At 40.6% G+C, this 17,072-nt stretch overlaps 1 long non-coding RNA gene across 2 annotated transcripts in view; it reads right to left on the bottom strand.

The window, feature by feature from the left end:
* The window catches only part of LOC111861422, a 590,763-nt gene that overhangs the window by 448,185 nt on the left and 125,506 nt on the right, over positions 1–17,072 (bottom strand). The window contains exon 1 of one of the 2 annotated variants that reach the window (XR_002842242.2): positions 6,760–6,974. The exons of the other annotated variant lie outside the window; for it this stretch is intronic. This is a non-coding gene — a long non-coding RNA (uncharacterized LOC111861422). Of the gene's footprint in view, positions 1–6,759; positions 6,975–17,072 lie in introns of those variants that run through there. 2 annotated transcript variants of the gene reach the window in all.

Here is a 17,072-nt window from a genome sequence, read left to right as displayed (position 1 = left end):
GTTAGAGGTGAGTGATCAGCTTCACGCCCCGGTATCCATTACACAGGAGGTTGGGTGGACCCCAGAGCCGGTCTGGACGACATGGAGGAGAGAAAATTGTTGACCCTACGTGACTCGAACTCCGACCCCTCAGTCGTCCAGTCCGTAGCCAATCGCTATACCGACTAAGCTATCCCGGCTCAAACTTCCTCATAAACAACCTATTTTCTTGTGGTTTTAAAATATTCAAAGTTTTCCGATTACGTAAAAATATTTGAAATCTGTTAAAAATTTACAATTTTGAATCTTAGAAAATAGATGATGAACATATATAGGACCAAAACAATATTTTAATATATTTTTTTTTTCGTTATTTAGTTTTACAATTCTGTCAGTATCAGCACTGAATAGTAGGATGACTGATGAATTGGAAAGGATTTGGAAGGAAGAGTTCGTGACCTAAACGAAGTATTATTGTGGCATTTGCCTTCAGGAATTAGGGAAAACCACGAAAATCCTAAGTCAAGATGCCCGGCATCACGGATTAGATTGAAACCGGGTAGACGTCTAGACCGTAACCATTACGCCATCTTCATTGGTACAAGCTTCGTTGTGTGCTAAAAGGACCTAAGAGTACTCTTTATTAAGTTTCAAACTGTCAAACAATAAGAAACGAACCCGTTATCTTGCACTATGTGCAGCAGCAAGTTTGCAGAAAAAGATTAAGAAATCTGAAAGTCTCTACGCTATTTCTTAAGCTCAGAAGTTGCACAACGTACACCTATACATAATAATAAGTTCCGGGAAGAATATACTACTCCTAGTGTTCTTAAAGGGTTCAAATCTATGCGAGATTCCTACTCAGCATTACAAATTAATAATTATAGATTTTGTGATATGTATGTGTGTACAATTTCATCTAATAGAAATTATATCTCGGCCGCTCCATAGCTCAAGCGGTTAGTCGCTGGCTTCCCACTGCGGCGGCCCGGATTCAAACCCGTGTCTGGTCAAGTGGGATTTGTAGTGGACAAAGTGGCGGTTGGGCGGGTTTTCTCCGGGTACTTCTGGTTTCCCTTGCCAATCTTCATTCCACCAAACTCTCCATCATCATAATTACCCGGGGCAGGTACAATAGGCCAATCAGTGGCCGCCGTGCCGAGTGGACCCATCTGGATTCCAGATATATATATATATATATCACCGTCAAGAAACCGCCCTCCTTTTTAAATCATAAAGTTCAATGTGACGTTAACAAAATCCCAACACTACACCTTATTCTGAGTGAGCTGGATTCTCTTCACATCCTTTCACGTCCTGCCTATGAGATCATTATTATTCTCCCAATTTATCTCCAGATCTTCCAACTAGTGCCTATATTTCATGTTTTCTGGTCAAATTTTTTGCGTATTCCTCATTTTCCTCATTTTCGTGATACAAGGGTGCCCATGTAATTCTCTCTGATTTGATGAACCTATGAATATTTGGCAAAAACAAATGCAAATTATGAAGCTCTTCACTCTGAACTTTTCCTCATCTCTCGTCACTTCCTGCCTCTAACGGTCTCTGCTCTTTGTTCTTAAAATACTCTCAGAAAGATTTAAATAATATGACGTCAGAATTTCGTGTGGTTTCTTTCCTTGTGTTGCTGACGTTACATATTGACGTCAGGACGATTCTTTAAGATCAGAAGAGAAGACAAACACAGACTGTCGTCTGCGTATTCAGATTAGATCTTACGCTTTACTAGAATATTAATCGTGTATACATATATTGGAGCCGGTCACGGTAGCCGAGCGGTCTAAGGCATGTACTGTCTTCGCTCGCTTGGAAAGCGGGATCGTGGGTTCGAATCCCACTCAGGGCATGGATATTTAGTTTGTGTGTGTGCGTTTTTCTGTGTTTGTGTACAGGTAGAGGCCTTGCGACGAGCTGATCACTCGCTCAAGGAGTCGTACCGAATGTGTAAGATCTAGAAAAACCGAAGTGAACGGAGAAGTTCATGGAGGCCGAAACATGTAGTGTAGAAAAGAACAAGATCAAAGACATATAATATATATTGTTTGCACTTGGGACGGAGTTGTATCATTTATCGTATAGAGTGCAACAGGATGCTGAGATATAATATTGTAAGATATAATATCATGGAGGTAGGCCTAGGCCCACTGGGGGTGTAGTGCCAATGTGGGGGGGGGAATACATATATTGGACTTGATGTGACTATATGGGCACATATTTGAAAACTGTCCCACATACAAATTTGACCTCAGGGAATTTTATGTCTCAAATTTTAAAGCTACATATGAGGAATATAATAGCAGAAAATTATTTCAGCAGCATAGAGAAACACGAGTTTCTAGGGGATGGAGAGAGGCACGGAGGGATGAAATAGGATGGTGATACATCAACACACGTCATAGTAACTGATCCCCCAACATCACCACGTGACCAGAGAAGCTTGATGAATTCCAACAGCCCTCTCTCCCACTCCAGCTTGTGAAACTCATTGCTCTGCTACTGAAGCGAAGATCCAGTGTCTAATCCTGGTCCCATCCATCAAAACGAGCCTCCACAGCGCCAAAAGATCTGCTATTTCTGAGGGGGATGGTCTTAAAAGAAAGAGGGTTGGGAATTTGCAGAACAGAAATTTAAGAACGATGAAATTTCATATTGATGCAATTTGTTATCTAGATGTAAGTTCACAGTGACAGGTTTCGTCGACAGTCGCCTGTAATATGAATGCAAAACTGAACGTGTGTGGAGCCATCTAGCCTCTTAAGGCTACTTCATCCATAAACGTGCTACTTAGACTGTCGCATTTTCCCTCGCTATAAATTACAGTATGATGTACTCAAATATTACGTATGTAATTTTATTGTATATATGTGTGTGTGTAATTATTTCTAAGTAACCTAAGACGTGTTTGGACAATTTTAGGGTTCGTATTATCTTCAGGCTCTCTTTATGTGTGTACGTAAACATACCTCACTTCTCCCATGAAGATTTGTAATTCAACTTGGGTAAAATAATTTTAATATAAATTATACACAAACAATTAAAAGTTAATGTTATGTCACTTTCTTTCATACTTAGTAAATACAAGACTTAATAAAGTAGTAAACAGTAACGGCGTGATTATGGATGCTGAAGAATCTCCATTGTTAAAATTCATTACCACCAAGTTCGATTTAAATCTGTCACGTAATTAGAACCCTGATATATGCGGACGAAAAATAGACCGTCGAACACGACGAAACCAATGGGTGGGTTTCGATTTCTCTCCAAAACGCAACCCAGAATACTTCGGTGCTCTTTCAATGGGGTAAAGGAGCGAGGAGGAAATGCAAGCTTCATATCCATCCAGTACAATAATGGAGCTATTCCTCAACTCCCTAATACGCCTTCATGACAAGATGCTTAATTCATTAATCACAGGGACAACTTTACCTTAAACTTACGGTTGAAAATGGAGAACAGAATAATATTTTTAGCTGAGTTTTTCGTCTGTAGAACTTCGTCTCTTACGTTGAAAAAAAACACACTAATTATAAATATATGAAAAAATATCTTAAATAGCGAAAAACATCATGAAATATACGTTCACGTATAACTAGTGAAAACTAGATTACTATGTAAGATTTGAGGCTTTCACGGCGGTGACTATGAAGAAAGCAGTCTTCTGGGATTTGGCACCGTGTATATGTGGTGCAAGCGACAACACCGTGAGAAACGGTACCGTTTCTCACGGTGTTGTCGCTTGCAGAATTCTTATACTTTTTCTTCTACCCTGAAGATGGGGGCGATACGTTCCTCCGAAACGTCGGTTAACACCACATATACACGGTGCCAAATCCCAGAAGACTGCTTTCTTCATAGATTACTATGAGTTACAAATATAGATCGATCGGTGATGACACGCAATACATACAAAATTTTGGTGTGTAAACCTCCTGCAGAGCTCTCATTTTTTGACCAAGAAAAGGTATGGAAGATAATTTTAATAGGGCCAATGGATTTCAGGAGTTGGAGTGTAAGATAGACACGCGGATAGAAACAGATCGGGAAGGCACCAAGTACAGAGCTACGTTATTGGCGGTGCTGCAGTTTTGGATTCTACCACCAGAGTTCGTTAGTTTTGATAGTTATCTGTCTCCTAATCATTCATTGTTTAAGTAAGTTTTACATTTAATAATCAAGTGAAATATACATACAGGGATGTACTTCATCCAGCGAAATTACTTATATAGAATATTTTTAAAGTTTCTTTCACTAAAATTATGGAGCTCTTATTCGTACTCCACTGGTTGACGACGGCATTTTTCTTCGAGATGGCGAGAGGAGACTTACTGACTGTCTCTCTCTCTCACACACACACACACACACACACAGAATGACTAATATCATCTGGCCTTAAACTGATTAGCTGCTTGCAAGTTTTTGGTACACTACTCTCCATTCAGGTCCTTTCATAGACATAATTCGTAGAATGAATTTTTACTGAGTAAGTAAGTAAAGGCTTCAATATATTATTAGTAAGAAAATTACCGATGTTAGAGAAAATGTCAAGATAAGGTGTTATAGTATTAAATTATGATGTGCAACATCTTAAAGGCAAAGAGTCTGTGTCGGACATTAACTTGTCAGAAAAGACATTGACTGTCAGAATGACTGAGATGATAATATGAGACCGGGTGTGTTCATGGGAGTAGTTCGCCATGATTACTGTCCACAACACTTCGATCAAAAATTACAGAGTTCTTGGAATTCCGCAAAAAAGTGATAAACAGAATAGAGTTAAGGATGTTCCTTGTTGCCCTGTGTTATAGTCAATGTTATGTAAAAGTAAGGTTAACCCTCCGCTTAAGCAGACTACTTTGGAAACGGGTTAAGTTTTGTGTATTCTAAAATTATTTACGAAATTGAGACGAACGCTGAGCATCATAATATGGATGTCTTTTACTCCGTAATAAAGAAACCCTAAATCCGTTGGATGTCGAGACTAAAATAGTTTGGGTTTTCTAAAACTATGTGCAGTTAACTGTTAATGAAGGTAAATTTATGGCCATATGTGGAAGTGAGCAGTAAAGTTTTGTGAGCGTGAAATATATTATAACAAGTTAAAGTTATTCCTGTAATAGGCCATGGAAGCCCATAGGTTGGTGAGACGTTAAGGGTCCCACATTATCTAGACAATGGGCTCACAGATGGCGGTAAGGTTGTCAGCCTTATGCGCCGGCCGTCCTTTGTCCCTCAGGAAGATTCCTGGTACTCATTTCTGTTAGGCTGAGTCGACCCCAGGGCCATAGTGCAGCTGCAAGGACGAAGTCAATTAAAAAATCTAGTGACCTCAGAGAATAGAACCCGCGATCTTCCGACTTGCAGCATAGTGCCTCAACCAACTACGCTACCGCGTACCACAATATACTCTATTATCATGCTTCCTGTATACTTAGAAGTGGGAAAGTGTCTATCAGCTTCGATTTTGATCACCTAAATTCCAAGTAACTTACATTGTAGAGAGACAAATGCACAATGTAGTTCTGAAGTCAACAGTGAATGACATGTAAAATTTTTACTCTTCCTTCGAGAATCCAGTTACTATCAAACAACATGGTATACACACTGTAAATTTAAACTGCAGAAGACAAGTATCAGTGACTGTCACTCAGAATTACAAGGTACCCAAATCACAGCCTTAGTGTCTCATACTACCCGTTCCAGAATTAAACAGGATAAGTTTATTTTGCAAGTGCACACTGTATGTATTATGACAACGTCCGAAATACACGCAGGCAACAATAGAAAAGGTATTGCAAGAGGTGTTTTCTATGTGGTCCGCGCCATGACCATTGCTAAGCAACTGTTCGATAAACACATTCCCGCAGTTAGGTTATCAACAGTAGAAAGATATCCACTGATACGCAACGGGCTAATAAACACGCATTCTTGATAACAGGAGGAGTGTTTTCCGTGGGGTGAGTGCCGAGGAATTATAAGAGCGTGTCCTAGTGATTTATGAAGTGGGTAGATTAGCAACAGCGCTATAATTGTGATTACGAGAGATGGTAAAAGGTGATGGTAAATCCGATCAGCCAATCCAGAACCTGTTATTTTTCGTCATGGAGCCATAAACTTATGACAGTATTTAACTCTGATGTCTGATGTCCTTACAACATAAATTAGAAGGAAGATATCCTTTCATTTCCGCTGTAACGCAGTTTACGACATCAAAACTGGAAGACGACCCATATGCCTGTAGTAACTTACTTCAAGGACACAGAACAAGCAACCCTACTTATTGATTCAGTGCTCACCGCTGTTTTATTTGTAGGTTGTTTAATGTCTGCAACCATTTTACGCCTTGCAACGCATAAGAAGTTGTTATGGATGATTATGAGGTACGAATTTGAACGGAAGAGCTGTGTCATATTTAAAGGTAGGTTTACTGTCTCGAAGTTAACCTAAAGACACTGAGTAAACCATGAATTATATCAGAGTACCCAACTCGGATGAGATTCCAGACCAATTCAAGCCCACAGCATTACTTTTCTAACAAACTCTTTGATGCAAAATGCACGAGGGAGTAACGTCCATTGTTCCGTTCATAATTCTGTGGGTAATTGAACTTATAGTTTATCTTTTTATAGTATTAAAGCGATTTCGTTGTGCACGCAGTACCCCTCTCACTCGTGAGTACCTGCTTCAGAGACAAGAAGCAAGAAACGTTTAGAAAATTCAAGGTGAGGAGCAGCCTTAATTTGAGAACTCCGAAAGCTCTACCTCAATGCTGACGGACCATGGAGACACCGGCAGTTATTCCCCAGGACGGAACCGCCAGCACACAGAAACACCTTCATTTCTCATCAACCTGAACTAAACATCCACCATTACACCACCTGCAGGGCGATACACCAAGCCAAATTCGTCAGCACTGTTAAAAAAAGAACAGTTTGCCACTTAAAACCCGTTCCATCACATTGCACACAGCGGCTACGTCCAGCTCCGGTGCGAACAGCATCTAGACTACACTGCAAGGAATGGCCGCCAAGTTCCAAAGCCGGGGCGCGAAACAATGCTGTGTGACTTTTGCATGCAAAACCATAGTATAAGGCACTCCTTATGACGAACTTTACGTCATTCATGGAGACGACGAAGCAAAAGAGAGATGCTTTTTATTCCGTTCATTTTGAATGATGTTGAAAAGCAGAATGCGACCACGGTTGAATGGTGAACATGCTGCTGGCGCTATTTCTACTACAATAAATATACTGTATTCCACAGGTCCTTTTCTCGTTGAGACAAAGAAGCATAATCGCTGAGCTGCTGTGGAAGAAAAGGGCACAGCGGCAAGAAAATGCCTTTCTTCTCCTCCCCCCCCCTTTTCCCACCTCAGTTTTCCCACCCCTACGTTTGCTCCATTCAAGAGTACCAACAATATACGGACATATCACAATGGCGGCAAATTATTTTCAATCTAAACATCCCCTTTCAGTATATAAATATGAAAGGACAGACCTGAGAAGCTTCAGCAAACGGTTTCAGTGCGAATATAAAATTTACGAAACACAACTGTTAATATAATATTTAATATTAGATGACATGTCATAGACGATTCTTTCAATTTTAAATTCTGATGATAATTATTGGATGATAACTTTATTTTGATGACCACATAACTGTGGTATTTAAATAATAAAATTCATACTTTGTCGTTTCATCTTAAAGTAATATTCTATTTTGAACATGGAAATCGTATTAAATATTTTAAACTATTAATTTCGGAGTTCTTTTTCTACCCCTTCCCAGTTTTTCTTTTAGTTTTTGGGGTGGAGCGAGACTGAGACTTGGTACATGGGCCACTAACTGGACTATTGTACCCGTCTCAGATGATAAATGACGAATGTGGAACAGTCGGTGGAATGAGAATTGGCAGGGGAAACAGGAGAACTCAGAGAAAATTTGCTTCAATGACACAAATGCTACATGACTTGACCTGGGCTCGAACCCTGACCGCCGCATTGGGAAGCCAGCGACTGACCGCCTGAGCTATGGTACGGTCACTACACCTTCCTAAATGACACACTTCAATACCGTAGCAAGTGCAGGCAAATGAAATGAGCTGGATTCAGAAACACCTTCTCAATTCTCAGTCAGATCATCAAGGACTAAACACACACAGAAAATAATGAAATAAAGAGAAACCTAGTAAGAGCTTCCAGTAAGTTTGCAACTAGCTACTGGATTGCCAAGGTCCCTAGAATGACCTCGATCGTTTCCCTTGTTTCCTACAATCTCTCTTCTCAAGGTCACTGTCATTGTAGGTGCGGGAAAGATAAGTGCATTACACTTTCATACTTCTCCAAGAAAGTTGCAGCATTCAGAATCACCCTACCACATTTCACTGAAAACTATGTTGTAAACTGTAAAATATTTCTTGAATCTGTGAGGAGCCTATAACCCCAAGTTTTCAATTTCTTGGAAAAGCCTACAACTGTTTCAGAACATATCTCAAAATTGAATGTACAAGTCCGAAAACTGGCAAATATATACACCTTGTTTAATTGTTAAAACCTATTAATTTTGGCAGCAGGTTGTCTTTATTATGTGCAGCGTATGATTTTCAGAATACGACTTTTCCTAAATATGATTTTTGTAATGGAAAAGAAATAATTCCCACGGGGAGGAATTGAATTTTTAAATATTATATTCTTGATAGTACGGAGCATCAGAAAACGGATATTCTCAATGCTGGCTGGAAGAGAGTATGCATTCGGAAAGTTCTGCGATCAGCCATTTCGATAGCGTTCTTGGTTTTCATCTGTTTTCAAGTGTTGGTTAAAAAATTTCGAGAGCTACTACACTCTTCTCGAGCAGCCCTCCTTATATGCATTCACCAAACTTACACTTCTCTCCTGTCACAGCCATCAAATTATTTTTCCAAATAATAGAATTTCAGGCTCATTCTGAAAATAAAAATTCCGCTACCCGCATATCATCTTCTAACCAATCTAACGCCTTCGTTTTGAGACTTCTCGTCAGATAATTATGTCAGCACAAAGAGGGGTTAGGAGATGGACGGTAAAGGGATACAGTCATAGAGCCTGAAATTAATTTAGGGATTGATTTCAATATTACGGCCTATATTTAATTTTATTCCTCTACTGAACTGGTTAGAACAGTCTGGTCGCCTCATGTCAACAAAATGTCGTCAGTCTGTATCCTATTTGCCGAGAACCTCTTAAAGAGAACTTGATGAATATTTCACTTTTCGAAACATAACCTCAGACTACGAATGATGAAGCGAAATCGGAACTTTAATTTACTGGAATAACCGCGCGATATCTCGTTCTGTATTGTTTTTCTTTATCTCATTTTTTTTTTCCTTGGCACTACAGCCCCAGTGGGCCTAGGCCTACCTCCATGAACTTCTCCGTTCACATTTATCTCATTACTAACACAAATTAATATAAAATAAAGATTATATTTTCAAAAAAAGGACAAAGTTATCCCCATAACCGGCCGTGAAGGCCCATAGGGTTCTGAGAAGATGAGTCTCCCAAATCTTCTTGATAATCGGCTCACAGATGGTGGTAAGGTTATCAGCCTTACGCGCTGGCCGCCTTTTATCACCCAGGAAGATTCCTGATACTCATTTCTGTTAGAGGCTGAGTCGACCCCAGGACCATTTCGCTTAGTGGCGGGTGGAGTCCAACTGGGTCCACTCGGCACGGCGGCCCCTGATTGGCCTATTGTAGCCTGCCCCGGGTGATTATGATGATGGAAAATTTGGTGGAATGAAGATTGGCAGGGGAAACCGAAGTACTCGGAGAAAACCCGCCTCAGCGCCATTTTGTTCACCACAAATCCCATTTGACCAGATCCGGGATCGAAACCTGGTCGCCGCGGTTGGAAGCCAGCGACTAACCGCTTGAGCTATGGCGCGGACACCCCAGGGCCATAGTGCGTCTGGAAGGATTACGTAAATTGAAAAAAATCACCTCCTCGGGTCTCGAACCCGAGACCTTCCGGCTTGTAGAATAGTGCTACCGCGTTATTTTCAAAGAGTACTTTTTTACGAATGTTGCCAAAAATGTAATAAAGCTGTGATTTAGACTAAGGGATTTTTAATTTTTAATCTCGAATATTGTTGATAAATGATAATATATATCTTACAGTTATTTCTGGAGTTCTGGAAAAACCAAATCTAATATTTCGTTATATACGCGATAATACTATATCAGAAACTAAAGAACAGAAGGAAAAAATGAGGGCTGGGATTAAGAAAGAGAGAAATATTTAAAGACACTAAGGTGGAAAGGAACAGACGAGCCGGGATAGGGCAGTCGGTATAGAGACTGGCTATGGGCTGGATGACTGGGGGGTCGGAGTTCCGGTAGGGTAAAGAACTTCCTCTTCTCCACATTTTTCAGACCGGCTCTGGGGTCCACCCAACCCCCTATCCAATGGATACCAATGGCTCTTTCATCGGTGGTAAATCGGCCGGTGCGTGAAGATGACCGCTCATCTCCAACTACTGACGAGGTCAAGAACAGTGGATCTATCTATCCACTCCCCCATACGCCTTCATGGCTTAGTGCTTAATTAGTTAAGCGCGGGGACAACTTTACTAAAGGAGAAAGAAACAAAGGGAAAGAGAAATAATAACAAATGAAAAACTGTAGAGAGAAAGCCCGAAAGAAATACAAGAAAACTCATAAGTTAATGACTACCGATGAGCACGCAACTGAGACATGTTTAAATTGAAGCAGGAGCGCTAAGCAACTAAACCATTGGATGCATATCACATTCAAGACAAGAATAAGAGCAGATTGGCAAAAGACTTAATTAAGCCTTTTGTAGCAGAACAGGAAGATTCAGCACAAAGAATTCGAAATCCGGTCAGTGCATAGGATCTTGAGTCTGTTCCATGCAGCTCTTAGACTCGTAACTTATTATCCCTCAGATATGTGTTGATACTGTCACGTATTAGGGGTAGACGTGACTAATAATAATGTGATTTGTCTCATTCTGGTCCGTCACACTATTAATTACAAAGTATGTAAGATTTGAGGCTTTCACGGCGGTGACTATGAAGAAAGCAGTCTTCTGGGATTTGGCACCATGTATATGTGGTGTTAACCGACGTTTCGGAGGAACGTCGGTTAACACCACATATACACAGTGCCAAATCCCAGAAGACTGCTTTCTTCAATTACAAAGTCGATAACTTTCAGTCCAGTATGACAGTGTTGTAAACCTGTATGTCATACTGGACTGAAAGTTATCTACTTTGTAATAATAAGGGGTTCTAGATTTGATGATTGGGTTCATTGGCAATTCTTCACAATTACACTTGATTATAACAGCTCACCTATTGAACTCCCTCTTATCGACGTCTGTCTGGCGAATCTCTCACTAATTTCGGACTGATCTCTACTACTCTTTTGACCTCTCTACTCCTCTACTCTCACTGGCTCGGATTCACGAACGCACTGCCTTTCATAACTTTAACACGGCCCTCATAGAAGACACCACGTCGAATAGTTAGTTGTCCTCTGTTGTCATGTTGGTTGTCACGTGAAACTTGCATTTAGGAACTTGTTACCTAGTAATGACTCCTTCGCTGTTATCCGTTGAAACGGGAATGTTATTTCTGCGCCGTTGTTCAGCAACGGACGTCTGGCTCTGGCTCTGGCTCCACTATTCCAGGTTTCAGCCGTTACGTCACAATATTATTATCTCTTCTCCTTTTCGTTTCCTCTTTTCTAAATTGTTAATCTATCAAAATTATCTAAACATTTCTTTCTTCTCCATCCGCGTTATTATATATGGGGCAGCCTATAACAATCTACCTTATTTCGCTAACGTAGCAGCTCTATGCGCCCTGTATAGACCATTAAATTTCTCATGATGAAATATTCCAAATTGCCCACTCATTCCATGGGTTTAAGCCCAAATAATTTCCTCTGCAGCTCGTCACCCAAAGCAAACGTCGCAACTTGAAATATAATAATATCAAATTCGATTCCACCCTGTTACCATCACACGTAGTTGATAAATGCAAGTGAAATTGATGAAGATATTTTCACATTTATGAATTATTATTTCTGATAAAGATAAAAATCATGACTTACATCAAACAAATAAAAGCCGTGTTTCAATGTTAAAATCTACTTTTAAATCTTAAGCCTGTCATATGCTGACAGATGCCTACAATTTAAAAAATATAAATGTTTCATTACTTTACATATTTTTCTGAAGATTATGAATCACCATATTGAATTCGCGGTTCTTTCGTAACTGTCACTGCAAGATATAATTCTACTCTCGGTTGCATTGACTTACGTTAAACATTATTTCCTTTTCAGGCTTTTAAAAGACCAGTAGCCATTTAATATATCAGATACATGGACCATAACTTATTTCAATGATTTCGATAAGACGCATTTCATCACCAAAAATAAAACCATGAAACGCAGCTCCAACACAAGCAGATAGCCAGCGTGATCATGGTATTTACACTGCTTTAAATTTTAAAATTAGTTTTGCTGGATATAACCTGTATATATAGGCAGGTTATGATAAATTACGCTATACATCCGACCAATCGAAAATCCGCTGAAAAGGGAGGAAAATTATTAATGTTGGAGCGTGACAGGCTGTAACACGACGTAACGCGTCACGAAATATCGAGGCCCATTTGTTTCCGGGAGAGATAATGATGGGTAATTAGCGATTGGTTCCAGCTTGCTCTGTCCACTGCACCCTCCATGTCTGTTACGCAGGCCTCGTGCTAAAGCGGGCAGTACAGTAGCGAGCGCTGCAGAGCTGCGTGTACCGTAAGACTCGTGGGGCATTTACCGACACTGTATCAACTTCAGAGATAATGTAGCGTAGAATGAGGCGATTGGTGTACCTCCCAGGACTGGTAGGAAACATTCGTCACCTAATCCGAGGTACAATGTCTGGAATAGCCGAAAAAATCTAAGAAAAATTCCTGTCAGTATTTTCAGCGATTCGACAGTGATATGAACTGACTACCTCTCGAGCAAGTAGGAGAGTATTTCGAATAGGCCAAGACCAATTTGGAATTATTGGATTTTACGACTTTTTTCATCGTCTGGTATTCTAAAAAGTTTGAAAACCCAACAATTCTGAGTGTTATACACTATCGTCAGGATTCTTTAGAATCTACAAGAGCAGTTTTTTCAAATTCTTTCTAATTCACTGTTCAGTAGTGATCCTACCACTCGGCGCCATGCAGGCTGAAGTACAGACGTCGTCGCAAAATAAACCACAAAGAAACATTTCGAATAGAAGCCAATCGCATTACCGATTGAACTAACGTTCTTGATACGAACTATACCAACTTCAGTTGTTGTATGATGTCGAATAAAACTTGAAGCTGATCAAGGGCAGTGGTTATGAGGAGTTCTAACGTCAAATATAATGTATTTTGAGGTAAGTTCATTGTCCTAATATTTGTCTGGACTGACGAAGTAGCGCCAAATAAAATTTCATTCAAAATGGGTAGCAGATTTCTCAGAGACCTCCCCCCCCCACTCCGAACAGAAATATAATACATGAATGTAGGATAAGTATATTCTAGGACATTACGTCATGTAGTCCATTGAAAAAGTCAATTGAAATTTCGGATGAATTTCTCGCCTCGTTCTTCAGGGTCGAGGAATAAGTCAAAAATGAAACCGAGGCGGAGCAGATAGCAACAGATTTCTTGCCTGACTTCTTTTTCGATACTGTAGACGGAGGTGACATGTTCCTCCGAAACGTCGGATGATTTCCAGCAGATACATGGCGTTGTTTATACAACATAATATATCTCAATGTTGTGTTACGTTGGATTGCTCATGTCACTAGGTCGGGAGAAGACAAAGAATGCATGTAGAGTTTGGGGGAGGAAATTCAAATAGGAAACATTCACTTTTAAGACAAGGAAGGAGATGAGAGAAAAAATTTGCTGTGAATAACATGGAGCAAAACGCAAAAGTAACAGATGTATGAAATTATCTCAGGGTAGTGCTGAATGGAGATTATTGGGGTTAAAGGTGTTGAATACTCGGGTTTTGTTATGACAGCATTAATCACTTGTACTACTAGTATACTCCCTCTTGCCAAGTGCCACAGCCTATGCAGCTGGATGAGAGCGATGTTGTGAATTCAGCATCGATAATCAACTGGAGTTGTTCATTTATTCATTTTGATGTCGGTGAATTTATGTTGCTTTTGTTATAAATTTACGACGGCAAGGCATGTCCTCAGGTTGCCGATTGGGGAGACGACCTCCAAATATTGAGGGTAAAGGAAAGGTAAAGTTGTCCCTGTGCTTAATTAATTAATCATTAAGCCATGAAGGCGTTTGGTGTGGTTGGAGGTTAGTGGTCAGCTTCGTGCCCTAGACGCTTTACCCCCGAGGAAAGTCACCCCGGTACCAATTGGATACGAGGCTGGGCTTGCCACTGAACCGGTCTGGAACAGAAAATTTTTGACACCAGAGGGACTCGAACTCTAAACCCCTCGGTCTTTCAGCTCGTAGCCAGTCGCTATACCAACTACGCTATCCCGGCTCATCGGACATGCAAGATATCTGTGAATATATTGAATAAGCAGTCGCGGACAGCAGAGAAGTGGTCCTCAAGCTTTTGGGGTTGGGCGCGGGACTAACAATTCCTCACTGTAAAAAATAATATTCTTGAAAAATGTCACAAAGGCCCTTAATTCGCTTAATGGGGGGTGGAGTTCAGCTGGATCCACTCGGCACGGCGACCATTGATTGGCCTATTGTAGCCTGCCCCGGGTGATTATGATGATGGAGAATTTGCTGAAATGAAGATTGGCAAGGAAAACCGAAGTACTCGGAGATAACCCGCCCCAGCGCCACTTTGTCCACCACAAATCCCACTTGACCAGGCCCGAGATCGAACCCGGGCTGCCGCGGTGGGAAGCCGGCGACTAACCGCTTGTCCTATGGCGCGGCCTTCATAGAGGCCATTGAACCTGGCCGGATTATTTGGATAAACTACCTAATCTAAGGAAAGTGGACATGAATGTTGGTAGGTGGAACGTAAAAAGTCTACAAAGGACAGGTTCGATTATGACGAAGACGTAGGTGGGAGGATAATAATAAAATGGATTTTAGAAGGATAGGATCGGTAGGTATGGACTGGGTTGATATGGCTCAGAACAGGGACCAGTGGACGACACTTCTGAACACACTATTGTACCTTCGTGTTTCATAATATTTTTGGAAATTCTTGAGTAGCTGCACCAGCGACTGCTTTTCAAGAGGGGCCCAACTGCATAGACTTAGTTGTTTCAAAGTTATCAATGTTGGCTCTTCCTTTAATTCATGTGCAACAGTTTAAGGTAGATCACATCACACGTCCGATTGACTGCTTAAAGTTAACACCAGCTTGCGAATTCTAAACAGGTGCCTTTCCTTCGTGTCTGTCTAGTTTCGCAAAATCTCATCGTACATTCAGGCCTGAAGTGCTCACGATTGTTGGAATCACGTGACCGTTCTCTTTAATCAATTTCAACATAATGAAAGTAATCCAGTTTCAAATAGCAACTTATGCATACTGTTACTCTTTGAGCATTAAAAAGTGCACGCAATGAGAAACCGTTAATTATAATAATTAAAGAAGAAATCCTTTCACCATCCTTAAGCCATTATACGTGTATATTATGTTAATGGTCAGAAACGTTATGTGTAGAAGAATATATTTAATTACAGGTCACACCACATTAAACCTTTCATGATCGGCAACTCACATTCACGTTTCCCTCTGACTCTCATGGCCCTACACTAGAAAGGTTTCTAATGTCATGTAATCTGTAGTACAGGACGGCACGTTCTTACATTAGGTACACTTTCGCGAAAGTCACGACTTGACTTAGTTCGATCAGTATCAAGCTTAATTCATTAATCAACAACATCATGCACATTGCAATTATTATTTATGTAAACACTCCTCGATATAGGATACCAACAAGATACATGGTGATGTATACAGAGAGATGATCATATTTCATTAAGGAAATATTAATTATTTGTTACAAAAGAAAGACTTAAGCGTAATATGATGCTCATTTTGGAAACTTTATAGTACGATCTTCAATTTTAATATTTTTCCTTCCTTTGGCGCTGCAGCTCCAATTTAGGCCTTGGGGTACCTCCATGGAACTCTCCGTTTCACTTCGGTTAACTAGATCTTAGACATTCGGTAGGACTTCTTGGGCCGGTGATCAGCTCGTCTCAATGCCTCTACCTGTATACAAACAAAGAAAAACGCACATGCACATACACAGACACTGAACATCCATGCCCTGAGTGGGATTCGAACCCATGATCCCGGCTTTCGAGCGAGCGAAGATAGTGCATGCCTTAGAACTCTCAGCTACGGTGACTGGCTAATTTAAATATTAAGTGATTATATATTAAAGGAATATTTAGAAAAAGGCGCAACTAACTAGCAGGCTCCTTGAAGCGGGACTTTCCTCAGACGAAAAGTGTCACAGCGCGTTAAGAAAACAAGTTCTTGCTTCGTACGAACCTAAAGGTTAATTACCATTTCCACAAGAGCCCGCTATATGATTACATCTTAATCCACATGAATTCATTCCTCTGCAGTTTATTCAATATCCGTCTTAAACGTGGCCCATAGACCAAATGCTAGGCAACGGCCGCAACACACACGCGGCCAACAATACAGGAGCAGTGTTTTCTGTGATTCCCGCATGGACCGTCGCTATGTAGTGCGCGCTATGCACGTTCACGCATGCTCGATGACGTCACACGACATTGGAGGAAGTGAGGAAGGTGGATGTTTTTTGACCTATCCTCTGGAATATAAAACAGTGGAGGCCGCTGAAAGTGAACCATATTTTCTAGAAAAAAAAAACACCTAGAATTCATTTCGAGGTTTGAACAGTAAGACATGAAAGAAACAGTGAAGCAGGTAACAATCAGAGTGCGCCTCCATACTTACATGCACCCATTGCATATACTGTCATGTGACAGGGTGTGACTATAGACGGGCTTAGGATTGAAACCGGATTTATTGGACTCTTTG

The sequence above is a fragment of the Cryptotermes secundus genome, unplaced genomic scaffold (genome assembly GCF_002891405.2).
Source record: "Cryptotermes secundus unplaced genomic scaffold, Csec_1.0 scaffold646, whole genome shotgun sequence".
Taxonomy (NCBI): Eukaryota; Metazoa; Arthropoda; class Insecta; order Blattodea; family Kalotermitidae; genus Cryptotermes; species Cryptotermes secundus.
The sequence above is the reverse complement of the archived record's forward strand: the minus strand, read 5'-3'. Positions and strand labels throughout refer to the sequence as shown.